A 9,231-nucleotide genomic window follows, 5' to 3' on the forward strand; every position below is an offset into this window, starting at 1 on the left:
GTGTTTTCTATAACATTTCTTAACAGGTGCCACTCGGTCCGTCGTCATAGATAGCGGCCTCTGAAGTCATAGCAAACGAGAAAGACCCCACATCCATCGGCCGTCCCCGGGGGTAGGCAGAGGAGAAGGCCACCGTGGTTCCCCTGACGTAGGAAAGGTAGAAGAGTAACGTTTGTTTTCCGTTTCTTTTTTTCTAAAATGAGGATAAAAGGCATTTGTCCAGAGTCTTCCTCAGAAGGCGTTAGAAGTGTGTTTCAGGGATTCAGCGCAAACGGAGCGAGCCCACGCCGCTACGAAGGAGCCAGAGAAAGAGCTTCAACCCAGCCGATGAAGAATTTGCTTCTTTCCACTATCGAGATGTGGTGGGGGGGAGCAAAGACGGGCTAAAAGAACGGTGGAAGGTCATAAGCATAAAACGTACCAGGAAAGACTTCACGAACTCAATCTGTATAGTCTGGAGGACAGAAGGAAAAGGGGGGACATGATCGAAACATTTAAATACGTTAAAGGGTTAAACAAGGTTCAGGAGGAAATGTTTTTAATAGGAAAGCGAAGCCAAGAACAAGGGGACACCATCTGAAGTTAGTTGGGGGAAAGATCAAAAGCAACGTGAGAAAATATTATTTCACCGAAAGAGTAGTAGATGCTTGGAACAAACTTCCAGCAGACGTGGTAGATAAATCCAGAGTAACTGAATTTAAACACGCCTGGGATAAACATATATCCATCCTAAGATAAAATACAGAAAATAGTATAAGGGCACACTAGATGGGCCACGAGGTCTTTTTCTGCCTTCACGCTTCTACGTTTCTCTGTTTCTATCTGCGTGGGGAGATTCGCCTTCCATCAAAGTTTTGTCTTTTTAATATTTCATTCTGCTAGGAGAGAGGCGGGTGCGGACTTTCTTCATTAGGGAAACGGTAGAGCTGGGGACTTAGCCAACATCCTGTTTTATATAACAAAGTTATCATTTTTGTACTACCTTCACAAACCCCTGGCGGTTTTCGTGTCCAATACGCAGCTAGTCCTCCAGAAGTGGGATTCCCTTCCCTTCCCTACCGGTTCACAAAAGCGAGTGTGCGCATGACGTCGGGATGGGTGGGCAGAGCCCCCAGCCGTTCGTGCTATCCTGAGAGAAGCGGCTGAATCCCACCACTGTTAAGTCCTCGGCTTATGACCATTGAGCTCCACATTTTTCCCAATAGACAAGACCCAAAAGGGGACACGTGAGCATGTTACTTGCTCATGCTAGTTGCCAAGCATCGCAATTTTGAACACGTCACCATGGGAATGCCATAAAAAAATCACTTTCTTCAGTGCCTTTCACTAAGTAATTCTCTGAGTCTTCGTAGAAGGGCAGAACACAAATATAATAATAATAATAATAATAATAATAATAATAATAAATAATGATGTTGATAATAATAATAAGAGTACTACTACTACTACTACTACTACTACTACTACTACTACAAATAACAATAATAATTGTCTGCATGGCTGCCAACTTCTTTCTTAAAAACTTATGATTCATATTTAGGCCATCACAGCTTTTCTTAACTGGGTTTCAGGCTTTTACAGGATTATTCCCAATTCCTTTGATTTATCAAAATGCATCATCGCCTGTTAATATTAATATGGCATTGATAATAAAGATACAGGATAATAACGTTAAAATCCAATTGAAAAAGTGTATTTCTTTCTGTGGCTGCAATACCGAATTTGACCACAGGACGGCAGTTTTCTATCATTAAGGCTCAAATAGGGATAGCGAGTGGGGGGGGAAGCCCGCAGTTCCTTTGTGCCCTTCTGGCATTCCCTCACCAACTTCCTTTGGCATAGCCCTTCTAAGCATGGCCGACTTCCTGTGTGCCCTTCTCCTGGCATCCCTGACCAACTCTGACTTCGTGCGTGCGCTTGTTCTGGCATCCTCCAGCAACTTCCTTTGGCATCGGCCTTCTAAGCATGGCCGACTTCCTGTGTGCCCTTCTCCTGGCATCCCTTACCAACTCTGACTTCACGTGTGCTCTTCTCCTGGCATCCCTCACCAACTTCCTTTGGCAGCTTTGCTCACCTCCTGTCAGTTTCCTGCCCCCCCCTTTGGAAACCCCGCCCTCTTCTCCATTCCCTCTCAGCTGTGAGGAAGGCTGTTGATGACGTTTAAGAGCAGCGCCGGAGCAGCTTGGCCGATGTCTCTGCAATTGACCGGCCGTGGGAGCTGAAGGACCCCTGCAGAGCGTGTGAACCGCCGGTGGAGAGCTGTGGGAAAAGGTTATTTCTTGTGCCTTTTCATTTTTAGTGCTGTTAGAAACATAGAAACATAGAAGACTGACGGCAGAAAAAGACCTCCTGGTCCATCTAGTCTGCCCTTATGCCATTTCCTGTATTTTATCTTACAATGGATATATGTTTATCCCAGGCATGTTTACATTCGGTTACTGTGGATTTACCAACCACGTCTGCTGGAAGTTTGTTCCAAGGATCTACTACTCTTTCAGTAAAATAATATTTTATCATGTTCCCTTTAATCTTTCCCCCAACTAACTTCAGATTGTGTCCTCTTGTTCTTGTGTTCACTTTCCTGTTAAAAACACTTCCCTCATGAACCCTATTTAACCCTTTAACATATTTAAATGTTTCGATCATGTCCCCCCCTTTTCCTTCTGTCTTCCAGACTATACAGATTGAGTTCATTAAATCTTTCCTGATACGTTTTATACTTAAGACCTTCCACCATTCTTGTAGCCCGTCTTTGGATCCGTTCAATTTTGTCAATATTTTTTTGTTGGTGAGGTCTGTTGTTGGATGTCTTCCTCCCTAAAATCAGTAGAGCTAGTGGTAAATATTCTATTTAGACCTCACACTTAAATTATTTCTGTCTCTATAGATATTAAATTACGAATTGCTTAATCATAGATTGAATAATCCTACCCCTGTTCTATTGCATCCTATTTATGATATATAAAAGAAAAAAACCAGGTCTCAAACCAAATATTGATATTAATTGCATAAATCACGTAGTAACATCAAAATTCATTGACCCCTACCGAGAGAAAATTATCACTTTCTTCAGTGCCTTTCACTAAATAATTCTCTAAGTCTTCGGAGAAGGGCAGAATAAAAATATAATAATAATAATAATAATAATAATAATAATAATATATAAAAGAAAGAAACAGGTTCTAAACCCAATATTGATATTAATTGCATAAATCACGTAGTAAGATCAAAATTCATTGACCCAGCGGAGAGAAAAGTACCGGCTGGTTCTCTTCCACGACATATACACGTCTCAGATCATTTCGGTAACTAATTTTTTTATTTCATAGACTCACACACACACAGAGACACCCCCACCCCACCCCGGCAGTCAATGGTGTCCCGCTTTACCAATGTTAAAATCTGGTCACCTTATGTAAGAGTCAGCTGTGTAGGTTTTGTGTTATTTTTGTGTGAAGAGCGATTATCCTTTATTATTAAAACATCATTAGTATTAATAGGCATCATAGGCTTTAACTTGTTTCAAGGCTTGCGCCTCCCATTAACCTATTAAAATTGATAATACTTTAAAAATATACAGGATAACTTTAAAATCCGATTAAAAAGGTCGATTCCTTTGTGTGGCTGCAATATCTGTTTTGACCACAGAACGGCAGAGTTTTCGTTTTCAGGATTTAATATTGAGGCCAAGGGGCAGAAGACTCTGCCATTCTATTGTCAAAAAAGGAATATGGGAGAGAAAAAGGAATCAACCCTCTTAACGCATTTTAAGTTTATTATTCTGTATATTTATTATTAAACTCCTTAATAATATTCCTAGGGCAACAGGAGGCCCGGGTAGTGGCAAAGCAGGGAGAGAAGGAATCCTTCAAGAGTTAAAGCTGCCAGGCGGGGAGGGGCATCCCATCCTAGCACGAACCGGTCAATCGCCAGGCAGAGAGCCGGACCGTTTGATCGGTCACAGCCGGGGAGAGCGGATATTCGAGAGCCAGGAGAGCACAGCCTCCCAGGGATTTTCACCGCGCCATTGGGTTTTTTCTTGTTGCGCATTTTCTAATTGTAACGGAATAAAGTCGTTTCTATATAGCCGCACGTCTACTGATTCTTACCAATATTCAAGACCCACTTTAAAGCACAGGGCGGTTCCAATACCATATAACACTCTTTTCTCCCAAATTCTGGAACCCGGCCACTCGAGGGATGCAGGCAGAATCCTACCGAGACGACGTTACATCAGCCCGCCTAGCGTGTCGCCGGCAAGATGACCATCCCGTCCTTTGCGGGGCACGGGGAGAGCTGGGCCTTTAAAGGCAAGGAGCGGGTGTTTTCTATAACATTTCTTAACAGGTGCCACTCGGTCCGTCGTCATAGATAGCGGCCTCTGAAGTCATAGCAAACGAGAAAGACCCCACATCCATCAGCTGACCCCACATCCATCGGCCGTCCCCGGGGGTAGGCAGAGGAGAAGGCCACCGTGGTTCCCCTGACGTAGGAAAGGTAGAAGAGTAACGTTTGTTTTCCGTTTCTTTTTTTCTAAAATGAGGATAAAAGGCATTTGTCCAGAGTCTTCCTCAGAAGGCGTTAGAAGTGTGTTTCAGGGATTCAGCGCAAACGGAGCGAGCCCACGCCGCTACGAAGGAGCCAGAGAAAGAGCTTCAACCCAGCCGATGAAGAATTTGCTTCTTTCCACTATCGAGATGTGGTGGGGGGGAGCAGAGAACAGAAAGGAGACGGCTTTCAGGAATGGCTTTTGGCTGAAAGCTCAGCGAAGCTAAAAGATCCATCTCACTTTGTAAACCGTTATTTATTTATTTATTTATTTATTTTTATTTATTTATTTAATTTTTATGCCGCCCTTCTCCTTAGACTCAGGGCGGCTTACAACATGTTAGCAATAGCACTTTTTAACAGAGACAGCCTATTGCCCCCCACAATCCGGGTCCTCATTTTACCCACCTCGGAAGGATGGAAGGCTGAGTCAACCTTGAGCCGGTGATGAGATTTGAACCGCTGACCTTCAGATCTACAGTCAGCTTCAGTGGCCTGAGGTACAGCACTCTACCTGCTGCGCCACCCCGGCTCTTTACATTACTATTATTTCTTTGCAATAAATACGCTTTGTTTTTAGTCAATTCAAGTTTCTTTTATTTATTTCGAAGAGCTCTTTGTATTTTTCCAAGGGCGAGAAGCCCCCGGGAAAAGTAAAGGTCCAGGTTTTCTCTCCCAAATTCGGGGAACAGGTCTCCGGCATAGTTACGCATAAGTAATAGAGGCAGAATTCCCTTTTTGCATCTTTGGGGAAAGGTTAGTGTTTTTTGTATTTATTTATCGATGCAGGAATGCGTGGATCGATCGTATTTATACGCCGCTCATTCCAAAGCGGATTCAGAGAGGCTAACGTGGTATAAATAGAACAGTATTAAATGAAAATGACATTATTTATTGATTGGTTGATTGATTGATTGATTGATTGCATTTGTATGCCGCCCCTCTCCGTAGACTTGGGGCGGCTAACAACAATAGTACAAAACATCACGTAAAACCAATACTAAAAACTAATACTAAAACAATTAAAAAACCCTTATTTGTAAAACCAAACATACATACAAACAAACATACCACGCATAAATTGTAAAGGCCAAGGGGGAAAGAATATCTCAGTTCCCCCACGCCTGACGGCAGAGGTGGGTTTCAAGCAGCTTACGAAAGGCGAGGAGGGTGGGGGCAATTCTAATCTCTGGGGGCAGTTGGTTCCAGAGGGCCGGGGCCACCACAGAGAAGGCTCTTCCCCTGGGGCCCGCCAAACGACATTGTTTTGTTGACGGGACATATCAGTCATAAAATAAGAATAATGTAACATCTTTAAAAGACCCACACACACCCCAAGGTCAATGCTATTCCAGACCTGCCAGAAAAGTCAGATCTTAACGGGTTTCCGGAAGACCGGTAGGGGGGAGATAGCACGAAATTACAAAAAGATATTGACAAAATTGAACGGGTCCAAAGACGGGCTACAAGAACGGTGGAAGGTCATAAGCATAAAACGTACCAGGAAAGACTTCACGAACTCAATCTGTATAGTCTGGAGGACAGAAGGAAAAGGGGGGACATGATCGAAACATTTAAATACGTTAAAGGGTTAAACAAGGTTCAGGAGGGAAGTGTTTTTAATAGGAAAGCGAAGCCAAGAACAAGGGGACACCATCTGAAGTTAGTTGGGGGAAAGATCAAAAGCAACGTGAGAAAATATTATTTCACCGAAAGAGTAGTAGATGCTTGGAACAAACTTCCAGCAGACGTGGTAGATAAATCCAGAGTAACTGAATTTAAACACGCCTGGGATAAACATATATCCATCCTAAGATAAAATACAGAAAATAGTATAAGGGCACACTAGATGGGCCACGAGGTCTTTTTCTGCCTTCACGCTTCTACCTTTCTCTGTTTATCTGCGTGGGGAGATTCGCCTTCCATCAAAGTTTTGTCTTTTTAATATTTCATTCTGCTAGGAGAGAGGCGGGTGCGGACTTTCTTCATTAGGGAAACGGTAGAGCTGGGGACTTAGCCAAATCCTGTTTTATATAACAAAGTTATCATTTTTGTACTACCTTCACAAACCCCTGGCGGTTTTCGTGTCCAATACGCAGCTAGTCCTCCAGAAGTGGGATTCCCTTCCCTACCGGTTCACAAAAGCGAGTGTGCGCATGACGTCGGGATGGGTGGGCAGAGCCCCCAGCCGTTCGTGCTATCCTGAGAGAAGCGGCTGAATCCCACCACTGTTAAGTCCTCGGCTTATGACCATTGAGCTCCACATTTTTCCCAATAGACAAGACCCAAAAGGGGACACGTGAGCATGTTAGTTGCTCATGCTAGTTGCCAAGCATCGCAATTTTGAACACGTCACCATGGGAATGCAATAAAAAAATCACTTTGTTCAGTGCCTTTCACTAAGTAATTCTCTGAATCTTCGTAGAAGGGCAGAACACAAATATAATAATAATAATAATAATAATAAATAATAATGATGTTGATAATAATAATAAGAGTAATACTACTACTACTACTACTACTGCAAATAACAATAATAATTGTCTGCATGGCTGCCAACTTCTTTCTTAAAAACTTATGATTCATATTTAGGCCATCACAGCCCTTCTTAACTGGGTTTCAGGCTTTTACAGGATTATTTCCAATTCCTTTAATTTATCAAAATGCATCATCGCCTGTTAATATTAATATGGCATTGATAATAAAGATACAGGATAATAAGGTTAAAATCCAATTGAAAAAGTGTACTACAGTACAGTATTTCTTTCTGCGGCTGCAATACCGAATTTGACCACAGGACGGCAGTTTTCTATCATTAAGGCTCAAATAGGGATAGCGAGGGGGGGGGGGAGCCCGCAGTTCCTTTGTGCCCTTCTGGCATTCCCTCACCAACTTCCTTTGGCATCGCTGTTCTAAACATGGCCGACTTCCTGTGTGCCCTTCTCCTGGCATCCCTGACCAACTCTGACTTCGTGTGTGCGCTTGTTCTGGCATCCTCCACCAACTTCCTTTGGTATCGCCCTTCTAAGCATGGGCGACTTTCTGTGTGCCCTTCTCCTGGCATCCCTGACCAACTCTGACTTCGTGTGTGTGCGCGTGTTCTGGCATCCCTCACCAACTTCCTTTGGCAGCTTTGCTCACCTCCTGTGAGTTTCCTGCCCCCCCTTTGGAAACCCCGCCCTCTTCCCCGTTCCCTCTCAGCTGTGAGGAAGGCTGGTTGATGACGTTTAAGAGCAGCGCCGGAGCAGCTTGGCCGATGTCTCTGCAATTAACCGGCCGTGGGAGCTGAAGGACCCCTGCAGAGCGTGTGAACCGCCAGTGGAGAGCTGTGGGAAAAGGTTATTTCTTCTGCCTTTTCATTTTTAGTGCTGTTAGAAACATAGAAGACTGACGGCAGAAAAAGACCTCCTGGTCCATCTAGTCTGCCCTGGCAGTACCTGGATTCGATCCTGTGAAGTCTTGACTTGCAAAACAGAGCACTAACACTGTGAGCTATCCATTCCCACTGCTCCCACTTATCCTTTTTTTGGGGGTTTATCTCACTTTTTCTATGATGTGTCCATATGCTTCCCAGCCCCAATGTGATGAAACTTTGCAACCTTTGCAAGTGCTGCTTTCAAACGGAGAGAAAAAGCGGGGGGCCTCGCCTGGGGGGGGGGGCTAGCCTGGGGGGGGCCTAGCACGGGGGGGACCTAGCGGGGTGGCTAGCGGGGGGGGGCTAGCGCGGCCATGGGGGGGCTACCGCAGAGGGGCTGGCGCGGAGAGGCTGGCGCAGGGGGAGCTGGCACGGGGGAGTGGGGGGGGCTGGTGGGTGGTGGTGGCAGGGGGAGGCTAGCGGGAGGGGACTAGCATGGGGGGGCTAGCGGGGTGGGCTTGCGAGGGGGGGCTAGCATGGGGGGGCAAGCCTGCTAGACCCCAGCCTGCTAGGCCCCAGCCTGCTACTCCCCCCACGCTAGTCCCCACCACGCTACTCCCCCCCCCCACTAGCCCACAAGGGGGCTGGCGCAGGGGGCTGGCGTGGGGGGCTGGCTAGCAGGGGGACTAGTGGGGGGGCTAGTGGGGGGGGCTACCATGGCGGGCTAGCGTGGGGGGGCTAGCAGGGGGGGCTAGCGTGGGGGGGGGGGCTTGCGTGGGGAGGGCTAGCGTGGGGGGGGCTAGCCTGCTAGGGCCCTCCCACGCTAGACACCCCCCCACGCTAGACACCCCCATGCTAGTCCACGGGGGGGCTGGCACGGGGGGCTGGCGGGGGGGCTAGGGGGGGGGCTAGGGGGGGGGCTGGGGGGGCTAGCGAGGGGGGGAAAAGAAATCTATTGGATTTTAATTTTATTATCCGATTATCTTTATTATTAATGCCTTATTAATACAGTATTAACAAGCGATGATGCGGCTTGGCTACATCAAAGGAATGGGGGAACAGTCCTGAAAGGCAAGGAGGCTGGGGGCAATTCTAATCTCTGGGGGGAGTTGGTTCCAGAGGGCCGGGGCCGCCACAGAGAAGGTCCCGCCATCACATTCACCCTGCTATGCCTGATTCGGCATTCTTAATGATAGAAACCTGCCCTCCGGTGGTCACGTCCGGTGTTTTGCGGAGGCAAAAAGAAATCTATTGGATTTTCATTTTATTATCCGATTATCTTTATTATTAACGCCTTATTAATACAGTATTAACAAGCGATGATGCGG

At 46.0% G+C, this 9,231-nt stretch overlaps 1 long non-coding RNA gene across 1 annotated transcript; it reads left to right on the forward strand.

Annotated features, from left to right (window-relative positions):
• The first annotated feature begins 2,061 nt into the window (after positions 1-2,061).
• LOC139156121 (uncharacterized) lies at positions 2,062-5,132 on the forward strand. Its single transcript, XR_011557241.1, has 2 exons — positions 2,062-2,271; positions 3,821-5,132. It is a non-coding gene; the product is annotated as an uncharacterized lncRNA (long non-coding RNA).
• Positions 5,133-9,231: the final 4,099 nt, after the last annotated feature.

This window comes from Erythrolamprus reginae, unplaced genomic scaffold (assembly GCF_031021105.1).
Source record: "Erythrolamprus reginae isolate rEryReg1 unplaced genomic scaffold, rEryReg1.hap1 scaffold_313, whole genome shotgun sequence".
In the NCBI taxonomy this organism is placed as follows: Eukaryota; Metazoa; Chordata; class Lepidosauria; order Squamata; family Dipsadidae; genus Erythrolamprus; species Erythrolamprus reginae.